Source organism: Camarhynchus parvulus, chromosome 3 (genome assembly GCF_901933205.1).
Source record: "Camarhynchus parvulus chromosome 3, STF_HiC, whole genome shotgun sequence".
Taxonomy (NCBI): domain Eukaryota; kingdom Metazoa; phylum Chordata; class Aves; order Passeriformes; family Thraupidae; genus Camarhynchus; species Camarhynchus parvulus.
This window is the reverse complement of record NC_044573.1, coordinates 79,412,403-79,430,346: the sequence shown is the minus strand read 5'-3', so window position 1 is coordinate 79,430,346 and position 17,944 is coordinate 79,412,403.

Genomic DNA, 17,944 nt, shown 5'->3' with positions numbered 1-17,944 from the left:
AGTTCCTCACATACCACTCTCAAAAGGAAGACATTCTCAGCTGCAATGACCAACAATTGTTTGGAGCATTTTACTTATGACATTGTAAAAGCTGGATGAACACAATCATTTCCCAACTCACACTAGACTAAGCCTTATGTGTTTTGATAGGACAGATATATGAGAATCTGTGTCCCCTGAAAAGTTTTATAAAATCAGTTTCTTTAAACTTTCAATATATGATGAAATATATGTTAAAAAACCTCTGACTTCAATTGATCAGATTTTCTCTTTCACTAGTTCCTGAATGTTAAATTTGCTTTAGGCAGAATTGATAATCAGCATCCACCAAGTAGGCCTATAAGGCTTATAACTCCCATGTTTTATGTGAAATCAGAAAAAAAAAATTATCCTCTACCTAACAGAGGTGCTGAAGGCTTATTTTTATTTGAATTTTCCTCCTCAGCTAGAGAACAAATACAAATGGATGATGTCAGCTAGGTGTTAGAAATAATTTTATAAAATGATAGATTCTCTATAAAAATAAAATATCTCCTTCATGGTTTTTTCAATTACTTTTTTTTTTTTTTAAGATATCTTTTTCTTGGAGCACATATCCACAAAATACTAATTCTTCCCATACATGCATAAGAAAAATTTAAATTGGCTTAAAAGTAAGGTTTAAGGAAGTTTAAGTTTACTTATCCTACAGTAAACTGTAGGATTAAGATATGCATTAAAGACCATAGAGATATAAGACAGTTTCATGATAATTAGAATGGAAATTCAAGTTGTTTTGGGATTTTTTTTTATCATAAAGGAGACCATCTGTGTTTATTTATTCCTCACACAGAACAAGATATCAGCCTTTATTAAATCAAGAAAGCAACAGAAATTCTTCTTATCACCAGCACATAACCTGAAGATAAACAATAATGCCCTATCTGAATGATAAGTAATGGTTTGTGTCTTTTTCACCCCTCAAATGAACTAATTCTGTGCCATACTCCAAAATATGAATCTGTCTGACAACTTGTCTTCCAAGCATTTGAGATTCTTTGTAGTCTAAACCCAAGGTATCTAAAAATAACTCCCTAAATATAGGGCCATGGATGGCTCAGCTCTTTTGGGATAACTTTATGCTGTACACTGAGTCTCATCTGCAGGTGAGATGAAGTTTCCCAAAGGAGTAGCATCCCAAAGTGATGTCCATCTCAGATCTTTCACCCTTCCAGAGCAGTTTGTAATCCCAGTGTCAGGACTATTGTATTCTCTTCTCCACATTTATCTTTCTCAAGATGGATACAATTTCCAGCAACTGGCAGCAGGATTGAAGCACCAAAAAGAGATTAATATTGCCCTGAATAATTTTTTTTTCCAAGATTATAGGTTCAAAGAAAGTATGTAGGAAAAAGCCTAAAAGGAGTAACCCAAAATGCCTAAACCTAGCGCAAAATTCCTCCTTCTCTTCCTCCCTTGTTACTGTGTATAATACCTGTTCACTTAACTTGGTCAACTGACTTTGAGGATACTGTAATCATCTTTGACAAAAAAATCTGGAACTTTCTTCTCCTTACAGTGAGAAAACTTTGTGAAAGTTTCTACTGTTGCAACTTAGTAGTACTTGTTCTGTCTCCAGTGTGTATGAAAATAAAATTTGAAACAACTAATGCCAAAACTTTCTTCCCCCTTTTCAATTAACTTTGATGTAGTTGAAAACCTCTTTTAAGTCTCTCCCTCACTTCTCTTTGCACTTAAAAAAAACCCAACAAAAATCCCAACACAATGAGTTCAAGTCTCCTTGCTAGATCTTCTATGTTTCAGATTTTTGGTCAGAGTTGTCAGTGACCTCTGGGCCCTCTCCAAAAGCATCCTATTTTTCAGAAACACATTTAGAATGGAGATCTGGCTGAAGTCACACTTTATTTGAATCATCAGTTTATGTGCTGTGTTATTCCCTGTAGCCCCAAGTGCTTTACCTGTAGCCAGCTGATTTAGTGACGTATTTGTACTTCGCTTTTGTTTATCTCTCACAGTGCCATGTTTTGCACACAGCCTTGTTGAATTGTGTCCCATTTATTGCATGTCATTTACTCAATCTCATTGTCATTCTTGACATCAAGATTATGTTCAATTTATCAAAGTAATTTTGAGTTCTAATCTTGCTATCTACTACATTTACCATTACAGGATTGTACAGCCTCAGATTTCACAACTGTATTTCTGTTAACCTGTCCAAATTATTTAATGTTTAAATAATTTAAATATTCATCTAGAGACTACCAGACCATCCAAAGAACCTTGTAGATCCCATCTTCATGCATCTTCCCATCTTGATGTTGCATTTATTTTTTTAACCATAGGTTCCTAACCTGCTTATAGAATTGGGATAGGAGACAGTCAGACCTTAAAGAAACACAACTATGTCATACTTGGTTATTTCTTCTTTCCTATCCACATACCCCTTTATTCTGCCATCTAAGGTCTTCCAATGGATTCAACAGTGTTTCTTCTTTGCTAATCTATGTGTCAAATACTTATCGCCTTTTTCTTTATATTTATTAATTCTGGGGTCATTGTACTGTGGAAGTGAAGCTCCACTGGTCTGTAAATGACTGAGGACTCCTTTTCTCCTTTTTATACACATTACGCTGTGTTTTATCTCTTCTGTCTTCTGGAGCCCAGCTATCCTCCATGACTATGACTACATTTTCTGGCATTGCCCTAGGCAGTGCCTTAACTTCTCTGAGCAGAATTTAAAGAGTGTATAAAATTATTTGAAAGCAAGTAACTTATTTAGATAGCTTCCAAGGTGCTCTTTTTTTATGCCAGTGGACTTCATAGTCCTTTGACATTGATGCTAATTGTGTTAGCTATCTAATCACAGCTGGTGAAGACTAAAGCCAAAAACCCATGAATCTCTTCAAATCCATTGGCAGCATGTCATTAGCCTTCCCTTTCCATTAAGCAGGAGAGTAGATCTTACTACTTAAAAAAACTATGGAATGCTTTAATGTTGCTGTTTTTATTTTTTTTTTTAAGACAAGTGTACTGAAATTTTCTTTTTTTTTTTTTTTTTTTTTTTGTTGTTGTTGTTCTTTCTGCTGTTGGCTCTTGACATTTATGCCATTTGTCATGCTGGTCATTAAGAATTTGGCCAGTTTGTATTTTATATTAATTTCTTTTTTGAGACTGAAATACTGAAGAGGTAGCTAAAGCATCTCACTATTATGTTCAATCATTTTCTTTCAAGGAGAATCTGAGGTGGAACTTATAAGGAATATTTTTTATTTTACAGCTAAGGGGAAATTGAGAGACAAGGAAGAAAGGGACTTGTGAGGTAGTGAAAGATTTCAGTTCTGTTTCCAATGCTGCTGAAAAAAGTTAAATCAAGCCCTGCAGTGGCCACTCTTCTTTATACTTTGCCATTCATATTTTTTGTGTCTTATTTAAGGAACTGCCAGCTGCAACTCCCTTAGACTCTTTCCAATAATTGTGTTTCCTAATGGGTTCAGTTCACTAAGTTATGAAAGTCTCTTTTCTTGAAGCTCACTGTCCTGTTTCTCCAGTGTTGTCTCCTCCTCCATTTCCGAGGTGTATCAATTCTACCACTTCACTCCTCATTCTCCCTTAATTGACCTGCCCCTCCTTATTTTCAGTCATGTTTTCCTTTTTGATCAGATTCAAGTCAAGAAGAGATTTGGATTCCACTCAGATCTGTGAAAGAGATAATATTTTATTCTGATTTTTTAGCTATCTTAGGCCCTCAGTTTTCTAGGTTTCATTCAGAGTCCTTGTAGAGAAACAAACTCCTTCAGAGGCAGTTCTTCCCATCATAATATCAGTCTAGGACAGGTGAAAGGGTCTGATTGCAGTACTAGCCTACATGACTAGTTTAAATTCGATACCTGACTATGAAAAAACTAAAATAAATTTAAACATACCCTAGTTTGCATTCTCTGCATCCTTTTTTTTCCCAAAGATGCCCTTTCCTCCTCCTGTTATTACCCTGGGGAATTTTAACAGGTTTGTCTCCCTCCAGCCTCCAGATCTCAGAGTGAACATGTGCATCCTGCATCATATAAGGCAAAATACTTTACACATATCTACAACCAATTCAGTCATTTCCTTCTCATCCCTCTTATGACCCTATTATGAATACAGCCTCCCCCTTCAGGAAACCCAAGTACTCTGAGCCTCACCATCTGTACAGCCATATATTTATCTCCAGGATGTGTCTGTCCTTGCTTGGGCTTTTACCCTCTCTGATGGGATTGATAAGAACACCAGCTGAGGCTCCAATTCTCTTGCCATCGCTTCAGGATCCCTGCTGTTTTTTATGGTTTTTCCTTCCTTGTTCCTAGAGCAGTGGCATTAGCTCTGAAGCGACTGAGCCATGTGGAGGAGGTGTCAGAGGGCTGAATGAGCCTTGGCAAACTTGTGCAATAGCTCTGGTTTGGGCAAAGCCTCTCCATAAGCATTAGGTCATACCAACAAACTGATGTCTCTGCTGCGCAGAGGAGTGAGTCACCAACCACTGCCACCATTCAGTTTCTTTTGTGAGCAGGGGTCATGAACTACTAAGCTGTCAGAGCATGTGGTTTTTCTTCCTTCAGCAACGCAGTTGGTTTCCCTCTCATTGCCAAGACAGTTTACTACTTTTTTTTAAAGCCTAATAGATTGCCAGCTGAGGCTGAAGCTCCATCTGCCAGCAATAGTAGGTCACAGCCAACTTTCTCCCTGTGGAGAAATGTGTTCCTTTTCTTTTGCTGGGGCTTCTGCAGACCTCAGCTTCTTTGTTCTTGGAGTCTCCATGTCAAGTACATCTATGAAGTTTTTGCTTTCCCTCATACTTCTCAGCCCACCCTCTCTTCCTGTAGTTCTTCCATTAGATTTCTAGGAAATTGCACTTCCTGGCTTTCTGGATTCTGCTATAAACCACAGTCCCTGAAAATCCAGACTGTGACCCAGATAAAAACACCTCGAGTTGGGATCCTAGTCTGGTCATAGCTCCCCTGAGGGCAGATAGAGGAAGAGCTGGCTGCTGAGAGAGCTCCAGCAGGGAGAAGTCACATGGCCTTCTTTTCCATAGCATGTAAACTGTTGGTTTATTCCAATTTCCTTATGAAGTTCTCTCTAGCTGCCATCCGTTGCTGTTTAAGTGATCCCAAGCGTTCTATGGGAAAGGGGGCTTCTACTTAAGTCCCTGATTTAATACTTCAAAGATGAAACTGAAATTGGAGTCGAAATGTCAGCTGATGTTCTGAAAAGGCTTTTAGCCACACTTTACTAACCAGCATTTCTCCATGGTAGCTAACCCTCACAGCTGCTGCCTCTGAGCCACACGTTAAGACCAGACCAACAAGTCTGGATTAAACCTCTGTGCTTAAGGACAATGGGTTGACCAGGGCCCCATTTATTTCTGGTACTGACTTCTCCACTGAGCTCAGCAGTGTTCCACCCTCCAGTATCTCCAGGGGAACACCACAACTCCCCTATGTTGACACCTTTTTTGACACAAATGAAACAAATCAAGCTTTTGGCAGGGGACATGAAAAGGGATCTAAAATAAATCTGCAACTGAGTCTGATATAAGCCATTGCAGTTAATGGGATATTTTATACTAATTTCAATTATATTCAGAGCAAACTGATAGTCAGTCAGCTGTTATTGTATTTTCATATTATGTCAATATATATAATAGTTTTAAAGGAAAATCCTTTAAAGAAGAGCCACCTGTGAATCAGGTGTTACTTAATTGTTGATAGAAAAAAATGAACAGATATATTAAAGAAAATCTTCTGACACTATTACTAAAAAACGTGGCATAAAATTAGGACTATTATTATTTCAGTCAGTAAACTCAGCACAGTACTTTAAAAGGTTCTTAAAATCTCAGTTTCTAAAAAGTCCTCATGGGTCTTTCATCCATCATCTAAATGCTGGAGATGTGATGATAGAGAAAGATGTGGAGAGATTACAAAAAAAAAGGGTAGGAAAGTGGCAAATCTTATTTTCCAGCTTGCTGCGTGACTATTTTTCTATAGCAATGCAGAGTTATGCCCATGGTATGATAAATTTTTCAGAACAACATGCCGTTAACTCTCCTGCTTTTTTTTCCCTGCTGACATGTTTTCCTTTGTGATGAGAATTAGTATATTTTCTTCTGTTTAAGTCTGACAGGGACTTTAAAATCTTTGGTTTTTGCAGAGCTATCAGTGGTCTCAGAATAAATTTTGTTAAAGGACCAGGATAGCTGTTACTAAATGTTATTCATAGGGAGCAGGGGGAAAAGTGGAATTTGAACTCCAGAAATGGTTGCTGTTTTGGTTTTCTTCAACTTTAGAATGTTACCACACCCTCAATCTGGTTCCTCTTCTTCCTTTTTGCTTTTCTCCCATCTCCTGATCCCTTAAATCCATAAGAGAGACTAGGCTGTTGAGGAGAAATACCTGTCCCTGCTGCTTGGCACAGCGACCTGCAGCTGCGCACAGAATAAAGCAGGGCCAGCCTCTCCCACCTGGAATCAGATGACACAGTGGTGGCCTACATGTGGCACCTGGAGTTTTGAATCTGTTGGTGCTCTTGGGTCTGTCCATGGCCAGCAAGGCTCTCTGGTGTGGGAACAAGGTCCCAGACTAAATTTCAAGGCCAAGAAGAAAGAGGAAATAAATTGCAAATACAATGATATGTAATTTTTATTTTAATATTGTTCTTCACTATGTGTCTAACAGATAATACTCTTCCTGGTATCTTCTATTAGATAGCCCAAAGCCCTTTACCAGTCTGTTTCAAATTGCAAGATTTTTACAACATTTACTGTGTAATACCTGTTCTGCTATTCCTGAAACAGGCAAATAGTGGGCTGTAAAGGTCATAAAACTACTTGTTCAAGGGAAGACTTTAATCTTCGCAATCTTGATTACACAGATGTGAAAATAAAAGCAATATGTTTCCACATTTCTCATATATTTCTTATCCAGAAACAATTTTCAAAATGGATCTTGAAGTAAGTCCATTTTACGACTGTGAGAAAGTAGAGAATGAGAAGCAGTACAAGTACAGTTGCTTAAAGATAAGATATTTAAATTTTCAGAGGTAACTGAGGTATAAATCAAGACCCATCACCATGTTACTATGTACTTTCTCATTACGGAGAGTTTATTAAAAATGCTGTGGTTAAGTGCAATGCATGCCTACATCCAAAGGCAAAACACTATCTTTTCTATCTTACACTTCAGTGTTGTGAGCACTTAAAAATTATTGATGGCCTTCATGAAGGGTATTACAGAGATTTATGCAATGCTATTTCGGTTGTCATGATGTAATGTCGATAGTTGAAGCAACATATGTCCAGGTGGTTTTAATATGTAACATATGCAGTGTTTCAACATTCTTTCTCCTGGAATTTCACAAAAATAATAAAAAGAAATGTAATCTACAGCTGATGCCAGCATGACTCTTCAGCTTGGAAGTCCTCTGAGCCAGGTGTGATGGATAGAAGCTCAGGCCAACTGTGTTTTACCATTGTTCCAAGTGGAACCAAATTCTCAGCCCATTTGGTTTCTGTCTTCTTGTTGGACCGTTACATTCATGGCACAGTCAATCTTGAATACATTTGACATGACCCCAGTCTGTGTTTCAAGGATGAGAGTGTTTTGACTTTGAAGAGCTCACATGCAAAAAAGACTGGATTTCCAAGTGGAGGGTGTGCTTTTATCCATTTTGGAATTTTGAACAATATAATAAAATACAATTAACACTTGATGACAAAATACCACAAGAACATAAAATAAAGGAGATATCTTTATATCTAAAAAGAAAACCTAACCAAAACAACAAAAACCAAGGCAGAACTACTTCTAACTTGCTGCTAAGGGTTTATTTGTACCACTACAGCTATTGCTGAGTAGCACAGCTCTAAGTACTGTACTGCAAGAATTAGGTGGGCCTTCTGGAGGGTCTGGAAGCTGAATTAGAGGTCTGAAGAGCATGAGTAATGAGGAAATGATGTCATACATAGCTAAAGGAGAGGGGAGGGCAGGGCAACCTGAAGAAGAGAAACCTGAAAGAAGACAGAACAACAAAAGCTTCAAGAATGTAAAGAGCTAATGCAGAGAGCAAAAGGATAATCTGTTTTTCACATCCAGTAGGGATATCCTGAACAAGGGAACTGAAGAAATACAGAAGACATTCAGTTCAGACACTGTGGAAGGTTACTGAAATTAAAAAAAAAAAAAAAGTAGAAGTTAGTGAACCTGTTGATTGATGATTAGGAGATTTAGTATATATACGTATTAAATATTTATACTTTCAAGGCATAGTTAGTATATAATTAGAAAGTATAACTGATCTCAACAGCAGTAGGGTTTTGAAATTCCTTCAAATCCTATTTTTTTATGGTTCTGGTTTTTTTAATATGAAACAGTTCGGTGTTTAGCCACGATTCACTCATGACTGGAATAATTTTGGAAAACCCCAAGGCTACATGCTATCTTTAAAAGTGATTTTTCCATGATTCGTCTGTACAGGAGTTTACTTTCCATGTTGAAAGCACTGTTGCATCAACCTTTTGTGTTCCCCGTTTGAGCTCCTCTCTTGGTGACAGGAGATGGGATCAGCGATGCTCAGAGGAACAGAATTTGAAGCCCTTCCTCCTGAGACACCCTGAGGGGGGTGTCTTTCGCGTCATTGAGGGCACTGTTCCCTGCTCCCGAGGAGGTGCATGCAGGCCACGTTGCAATTTGGCACAAGGAAGCGAGCCAGAGCAGCGAGGACGAGCTCTGAGAGGGACGGTGCCGCCTTCCTCGCTCTGCAGCGGGAACGGGCGGCCGTGAAGAGGAGCTGCCGATGGCATCGAGGAGCAGGCGGGTTGTCCCCAGCTCTGGCAGCCGCTGCGGCTCTGTGCCACGTGCGGTGCCCGGCACTGGGCTCTATGCCATGTGCTGTGCCCGGTCCTGGGGCTCTGTGCCATGTGCGGTGCCCAGAGCTGGGGGCTCTGTGCCATGCGCTGTCCCCGGCGCTGCAGGCTCTGCGCCCTGTGCGGTGCCTGGAGCTGGGTTTTGTGCCATGTGTGGTGCCCGGAAGCGCTGCAGGCTCTGTGCCATGTGCGGTGCCTGGCTCTGGGGGTCTGTGCCATGTGCATTGATAGAACGCTAGGCTGTGGGCCCTGTGCCATGTGTGGTGCCCAGAGCTGGGGCTGTGTGCCATGCGCGGTGCCCCGCGCTGGGCTCTGTGCCATGTGTGGTGCCCGGCACTGGGGCTCTGTGCCATGTGCGGTGCCCGGCACTGGGCTCTGTGCCATGTGCGGTGCTCTAGGCTGCAGGCTCTGTGCCATGTGCGGTGCCCGGAGGCGCTGGGGTTTGCGCCATGTGTTGTGCCCGGAGCTGGGGGTCTGTGCCATGTGCGGTGCCCGGAGCTGGGGTCTGTGCCATGTGCGGTGCCCGGCGCTGGGGCTCTGTGCCATGTGCGTTGATAGAACGCGAGGCTGTGGGTCTGTGCCTTGTGTGGTGCCCGGAGCGGGGCTCTGTGCCATGTGCAGTGCTCTAGGCTGCGGGCCCTGTGCCATGTGCGGTGCCCAGTGCTGTGGGCTCCGTGCCATGCGCGGTGCCCGGAGCTGGGGCCACCCCAGGGAGCCCGGAGGCGCTGCTGCCAGGAGCGGAGCTCCGCGGGATGGAGGAGCTGCCCCGGCTGCCAAACTCGGCTGAGACTTTTCGCACTGTAAATTTAAAACAGACATGTGAATACGGTAAAAACATAAGCTGTTTCTGGATGTGTCTCAACAAGACACGGCTTCTTGCAGAGAGCAGGCAGAAAAGAGGGAAGAATTCAGTTTAAAAAAGCCAAAATATGTCTCAGCAGTGGCGCATGAGTGGTGCAAATTGTCTTGAAGCCCACTGAGCTCTGTTGAGTGCCTGTTATGCTTATCAACACTGCTGAACTGAGTTGTAGCAAAGGAAACCACTTTCCAGGGCTCTCTGAGGTATTATTGCTGGAGATCACTTTTCTAAAAGTGGGGTCTACCCCTCTGCAGATAAAATGCATATGGAACAAAAACAGGGTAAGAGAAGATTCAGCCCTGACACAAAACACCTGAACTGGAAAACAGAGCTGACCTGGCAAACCCTGTTTGTGAATTGCCTCATTCAGGGCTCCTTAGACTGCAGCTTCTGCTGTGCACCATCCCTGGCCCTGAGAGCCAGCAGGAGCTCAGGGAGGTGTTGACCAGAAACTGGGAGCAGCTCTGAGCCATTCACACTGGAGACAGCTTCCAGGCCAGAGCAGGGGATAAGCAGGAGTCATATCCCCAACAGGACTGGGAAATTGCTCTCTTAACATGGAGGAAAACCTCTGGGTTTGTAAAAAACCTTGCCTAGACAGTCTATGATCAGCTAAAAAATTTCAGTAGATATTTAGGAGGAAATCATCAAGAATCCTCATGGAAAAAGGATATAATACTTGTATTTTTATTTTTTTTGAAATACATACTTTCACACTGACTATCACTTTTTTGAAGACTATGCCACTGAGTTATAAAGCTGATTCTAGAACAGCAGAAATTGATAATGTAAATTCTCAACATTTTAAATACTACTTTGAGTGCTTTTTCCCAGAATTAGATACTTCTACTATTTTTTGCAGAATTAGTTTGATATTTTTATTATTTTCTCTCAATAAATCACTAAAATCTAACCTATTAATTTTTAGTTCATCTCTAACCAAATTTACTGTCAAATTTTATGACTCCCTTTTCTCATGATTTAGCCTCAAATGTTTGAATTTAAGGACTAAGTACTGCCTGATGGCAGCAAACTCCTATACATAAAAATTTACCTAAAAATATTATAGGTCATGGGAATCGTTTTTATTAGCTCCATATTTTGTTAAAACATTTTTGTGAAGAGAAATATATTAAATTAACCCCAAGGTAAATTTCATCTCTCTGCATGACTGTACATTAAATCAGGTCTAGAAATTCGAAATGTCTGACTTCCAGGAGATGGTGCTGTAGCACTTCAGCTGCATTCCTGCTGGCAGTCATGTTCAGGTTTCCAACTCTGACAAAAATTTTCTTTTTCACTGTGATTCCTCAGAAAAGCAGGAGCCCCTGACCTAAAAGGCACATATTTTATTCTCCTCCTGAGAAACTCTTCAATTTTTTTACACAAGAAACATTTAAAATCAAAGAAAAATAGCAGAAATACTGTCTGGCCATTACTATGGGGATAAGAAAGACAAGGATCAAAGAATGAGATGTAAGATCAACCTGCTTATTTTAGACCTGTCTCAAACCAGATTTTAATTCAGTTCTGCTGTTTTGGTTGACCTGCTTCTGAAGGTTCTGTACCTGAACTTTTTGCATGACCTGGTCCCAATTCAGCAATATTTAAATCCAGATTTTCGTTCTAGCCTATCTTTGTTCCTAGACTATCCTCAACTATTAATTAAAAATATCATCTCTGAAGGCATGCCTTGCCTTCCCCTATAATCCCTATTCCAGCAGCTCTCATGGAATGAACTCAGTGCTTGCTAGAAAAAAGTAATAGGGGAAGGGGGAAAAAAACCCCAAACTACCACACAAAATATCAGAAAGATTAAAAAGTTAATTGGAATTACTTTTTCAAAAAGTTAATTGGTTTTAAAAAATATTTATTTAAAAGCTTTTTCCTCTCCCGATTGCCAGACTACAGCCTTGATTTATGGCCCTGCAAACCCAGGCAGTACAGCCTGCAAGAGAGATAATTTTGGTCTGAAAATGAATTCTATAGCTTTGGCATTGCAGATGTGGAAAGCCTATCAGTGCTGGAAAAGTGTGGTATCTTTTTGCAGCACGCTGCCCTAACTTTTGTCTTGTAAGTGTCGCAGGAAACCAGGAGTTCTGGACACAATCCAGCATCTACATTTCTGTTTGCTTTATGCAGAACACTTGGAGCTATATTTTGAGAGTTTTCTTTCTTTTCTTTTCTCTTTTTTCCTTTCCTTTCTTTATTTTTTTTTCTTTTATTTTTTTTAGCCATAGTATTTCTGAAATATTGAAACATAAAATGGAATACTTAAGTACAAGGGTCTGGAAATCAGTACTTCCAGATTCCACAACTGGCACCAACTACAGCTAAGAGGGATGCAATATTGTCCACACAAAACACTGGAAAGACATGAAAAATGCAGGGTCTTAAAAAATCACAATTAAAAAATCAAACATTTGTTGGTGACTTGTATGGAAAAACTGAACAAAAAAGAAAAAAAAAACCATTCCCTGAGAAAATTTGCATTTTGAAAAGAGAAAAAGAGCTTTTTTATCTGTGGGAGGCTTTCAATGTACGTTCTTTCACTGGGTTAAACAGTGACTTTGACAGCCTCTGCTTGACCTTGAGCAAACCCTTCATCTGCTAGTTACCTAAGTGCCTCCCACCTGTGTTAGCAAGGTGTCTATAGAAAGATAATGAAGCTTATCTCAAGTGTTTTTCTGCAGACATGTTCAGTGGAAGGAGGATAGCTTTATCCCCTACAGCTACATTCGCCACATTGATTCCTTCTGCTTCTTTTGTGTCTCTCCTAACGCAGAAGTGCCTTGAATTTCACGTTTTACCTTCTTTTGCAAAGGCAATGCGTGCAATCAGGAGGCATCAGCGTGCTCTTCTGCAGAACTGGGAGAAACCTTTTGCCAGCCGTGTTTCCTTCCCAAGGGGCCACCCAGAACCTTTATCAGAGGGGTTGGTACCCGATTAGGTGTGTGTAGGGGCCTCATGAGCACTCACACAAAGACGTGTTGCCCGGGAAGGAAGGCTGCCTGGTGCTCTGGTGTTGGAAAGCTGCAGGGTGCCCATGAGGTGCCCATGAGGAGGAGGCTGGGTGTGTGCATGTAAACGCCAGCACGCAGCAATTCCTGGGGGCAGCTCGAGGGTGCCACTGACCACTGCTGTAAATCTCCTCACTGCTTTGTTTAAAGGAAGGGCAACTCCATTTCAGAGATAACCACTGGAGTCACGGACATAAAATAATGCGAGATCTCTGCAGAAGTCTGGGGCAGAAAGAGGGCTTGGGCCAGGACTTCCCTCCATCTGGCAGCTGCAGGCAGTGCTGGGGCTGCTGATCTCTTAAATGCAAGTGAGATTGTAGGACAAACTTCAAAAGAAAAGGCAGCAAAATTCAAGTAAAAGCTGAACAAAAAGTCAGTTTAGGGTAATTTCTATCTACTAGCTTGTTCGCTTGCTTTGAAGAAGCCATCCAATTTTTGAGACAAAGAAAATCTGGGGAATCTAATCTATCTGGCCCGCAAAGCCTCTAATTCTATGGAAACATCTGATTTCAGAATGCAGATACAAATTTTTAATTAGATTGAGAAAATTGAATTAAGACTGGAAATACAAGTGGTTTATGTATGTCATAATGAAAATCAGTTGTATTATCCTCAAAAAAAACCTTAAATCTCTGGGTCTTGAAGAACGGGGTGTTTTCAGCAGGTTGAAGAAATATTTTTAGTGATATAAGTACATTTTACAAAGTTCTGATAAAAAATAATTTTACACAGTTCTTTCCTTACATTTTTTTTGTTTGCTTGTTCTCACATTTGTTTTCTGGAGAGGTTTAGGATTTTTTATTGTATGTACCATTAATTTTTTATCTTTGACAGTTCTTCAGGGTATATTTTTAACATCCATCATTCTGGAGCTTTCTTCCTCTGACCTTGGATTTTTGTGAACTCATTGCAACACAGAAAACTATGGACACCAAAACATGGTGTAGATAAAATAAGAGTACAAACCACATTTCCCCACTTTAGTCAACAATACAGCACAGAACAGGAAACATTTTGCTCAAAGAATCACTACAAAATTAATATTTTTGTCACTGGTTATACAGTATTCACTCTTAATCAAAACCTTATATAAATGCTTCCTTATTAACAAAGAAAACTTGTTCCTAGACACACCCATTCAAAGATTTGGCCTGGGTGCTTGTGTTTTGGCTTGGGTTTTGATGTGCTGGATAATGTGAAAACAATAAAGCTGTAAGTACCGTAGCTGTTAAGTGATTTAACCAGGAGATTAATCTTGTGGATCACAAAAACTGAAGAACAAAGGAGAAGCTGACATTGAATATGAGTTTGTGAAATTTGTCATTTTTAGTTCAGCAGAGACAACATGCTTTAGCTGAACTACTCTCCATATTGCAATGCACAGGAGAGTAATTGTCATAGAGATAATAAGCTCTCTTCCCAGCATGGATACTGAATGTTAGGGAAAAGTGATAATTTAGCTCCTTTCTCATACAGCTATATCAGCACAAGTAAGTCTATTTCTTCCACCTGTCAGCAGAGGTACATTTGTTCTGAGCTGTATTCATACATGGTGCTTAAATAGTAAAGAACACTGATTCTTCACTGATTTTTTTCCACTTTTGTTCAGCCTCACTGAAAGCTCACTTGCTTTCTAGCAGTAGAATGGAAAAGAAAGCTATTCCAATCTGAAAGAGAATTACATGGAGCCAAAAAGGAAAAGAAGTGCTTTTTCAAAATATACTTCCTTTTCATTATACCTTCAGACTCATGGATTAAAGAAATTACCTATTGCTCTGGAGTTACCCACATCACATCCAGGGCTGAAAGAGATGTATCAGCCTGCCTTGCTGTTAGGAATTGCAGCACTGTTAATATTGCTGTACAACTCTAGGTGGTATCTTTGCATTGCTCTGGTTGGCACTATGTGCACACACCAGCTTAATGTGGAATTCAGCTGCTGCTGAGGAAATTGAGCACTTGGAAGGATCAGCCTTGGTTGTTACTTTGGAAATAATATCAGTATTAAAGTTGGCGAACGAAGAAAATCTTGAAACTTTTTTAAATTAAGTAAAACATCTACTCAGGACTGAGTTCCATGCACAAATACTTCACTCCCTACTTTTCACAGTCAGCAGCATCTACTCTGCAATTGTTAACTGAGCCAAGAAATGAAATGTTGGTTATGACATTCTTGATGCTCACTAGCACTACAGTTGGCTTCATGCAAAACAAGCAGCAACATGCTGAGTATCTGAGAAGTGTGGCATACAATCCAAAAACTGCCTTTCACCAGAAATGACCCTTAGATGCCTCCATCTTTAGCTTCCCAAATGAGAAATGATGGATTTGTTCTTACCCCCCTCTCTTTAAAAGCAAAATATTGGAGCAAGTTTCACCAAAGATGGAGCCTGGTGTCCACATGCAGCTTAAGCCACTATTCAGTGGCAAAGGCAAGTTCCACAGTTCTGGTGAATGGTTTTCCTTTCTGCTATAATTTCAGAGCAATTTTGTGTTTCTTGGGCAGCAACACACAGTTTGTGTAGAACTACATGAAAACAGATAATAATTTATTTTTACTTTACAATTTGAGGGCTCTTTATGTTGCCAGTTTTGGTAAAAGAATCATAGGGTGAAGGAGAATGGAGTGCATTGTGTCAGAGTGCTTAGAGGAATACCAAAAGTGTGAAAATTTGTTGGTTCATTATACCATCCTACTGGTTCCTTCTTTGACTTGGATTAATTGCAAATTACTTAACATAGTGATCATTTCTTTAACTTTGTATAAGCACTGTGGTTCTGAAGATAGGTTGAATGACATTTACATTTCCATCTTGTTACATCTCAGCAACTAATGGTTGTGCAGTTTTTCCCTCATTTCTGCTTTCAGTTTGGCCAGAAATCCTACCTGACTAGAGAAAACTCTTGCTAAAGATTTTTCAAGACTGGAATGTTCCTGGAAAAATGCTAAGTTTCTACAAACTGATATTTTCCAAGAAAAAGTACTTTGTTGAAGTGTTCTTGACTAGCTTGACAAAGAGTCTCAGCTGCTATACCTGTAAATCCTTCTTATTTCCATTAGAATTGAAGCTAGACCTGGACACTTCATCCTCAGAAGAGCAGTTGGAAGAAATTATGATAAGGTGTATAAAACGATGGATTTTTTAATAATACATACTCATAATACATTGAATAATTATACCTTAGAATACAATAACTAGAAAGCAGCCACTGGCAAAACAAATTTTGCAGGAAGAGATGCTGTATCTTTAATTAGAGCAACTGGCATAGTTGGAAAATTGTCACACTTGTACCTGTGGACCATGGTAAGACAAAGAACAATGAGGGAGAACAGTGAAATTGGCTGTCAGCAGATTAAAAACAAGCCAGTGAACCAAAAGCTGAAAATAAAAACTATGACTTTGCATTACAACAGAAAGAAGTTGTATATCTCATTCAATGAAAGTCAGTACATCTAGATTATCAGAAACTAGAGGAGCATAGCAGGGCAGGGATCCCTCTACACGTGATTTCCTTTTATTCTTTCCTGAGCATCCATGGCTCCTCACTGTAAGTCAAGTTACTAAACTGGATGAACCTTTGATCTGATTCAACATAAGGAGGGTCAAAGTCATGTAGATAGACTTCCCCTGAGAGGAAAGGTGTTGGTTTCCTATAGGACAATAAGGGAGAGGGTGGAGGTGTGGTTTTCAATACCGTTCTGATAGCAAAGGCACTAATTTTAGCATATCTATATGACTTTGCAGCTTAATGCTGGAAATCATAGCAGTGGATTGAATCCCTCGTGCCCTCCTGCACTGGAGTAACACTCTCGGTGCTGAAGTAAGGGTGGGGCAGCTTCTATTCTTGCTGCTATCTTTGGGGTAATACCCTCCCTCCAGAGGTGACTGGGTCGCACACAAAGAATGGCCCTGTTGAATCCTTGACTGCCATAGGAGAATTATTTCAATGAGGCTATAAAATCTGCCTTAAGAGGGAAATCACCTTAGTTATACCAGTAAAATGGGGTCAAATACCTATAAAGATATCTTTGCATCTTGATTTATGGCCATGTCAATGCTATCTCTAAGGTGATTTGCCCTCAGTGAAAAAAGTTTTACCTTGTGCTCCCCATTTATGCAGAAATCATCCCACCATTTCACATTTACTATCAGCCCTTTGGGTTGAGTACTTATTGTATTCAACCATGAAGAGCTGCCATTCACTCTGGATGTGTCAGAAACTGTTTCTGTCTGGAAAACTTTTAATGATGCATTTTTGTTCCCACAGCAGAATGAAATAATTAAAGTGCACTGGGGATAGGTTGATATTTATTCCTCTTGACCTAGTTGTGAAATTTTGAAAAAGTGAAATGTTCTGGCTTCTTGTTAAGGGTGGAAGGTTTCATACGCCTCCAGGGGATGACAGGGCATGTGAGCAGTTGCATTCTAGGATCTGCAGCTCTCAGGTGTCCTGCTTCCCTTTCCTCAAAGGTTATGCTCATCAGCACATTTGCCAAGGGCTGCTGTTTTGCTTTTCCAGAGGTATTCTGGGTAATCTGTAAACAGCATTCAAATACATGGATTATGTGGCAAATACCTCTGTCTGGTACATAAGGTCCAAACCCAAGAAAGATCAGACAATACAGCATGAGAATGCATAAGCCTTTTTCATTAAACACAGAAAACAACATCTGGTTTTCCTTATTTCAGGTTTACTTTACCAGATATTGATCGGTTAATGATTGTATAGCAATTTCCTATTATTATGCAGGTGGGCCACTACAGCACAGAAAGGCATTCTTCAGAGGCAGTGGAAAATGACACTTCACCCCAAAAAAACATGGCACACACACTGCTCAGGAGCTGTGGGAAGGCAGGTTCAGGGATGCCATACAAGCTTTCCTCTGGAGCAAATGGCTCCAGAGGAAATGTGTTCTACAATAAATGCCTCTGAAATTCATGCCTCTAAAATAAACTCCAAAAGAACTTCACAGAAATTTATGCTGATGTTCATTTGAGCACTCAGAGCAGCACACAAAACTTCAGAAAAAGTCATAGAGTTTGAGCTAACACTTCAGAAAACAAAGAAATGAAGTATGTTGTGTTTGTGGACAGATATGTTTCACTGTGCTTGAGAACAGAGAGGCCATAGGACAGCAAACTGAATTTTGATCATATTTTAGAT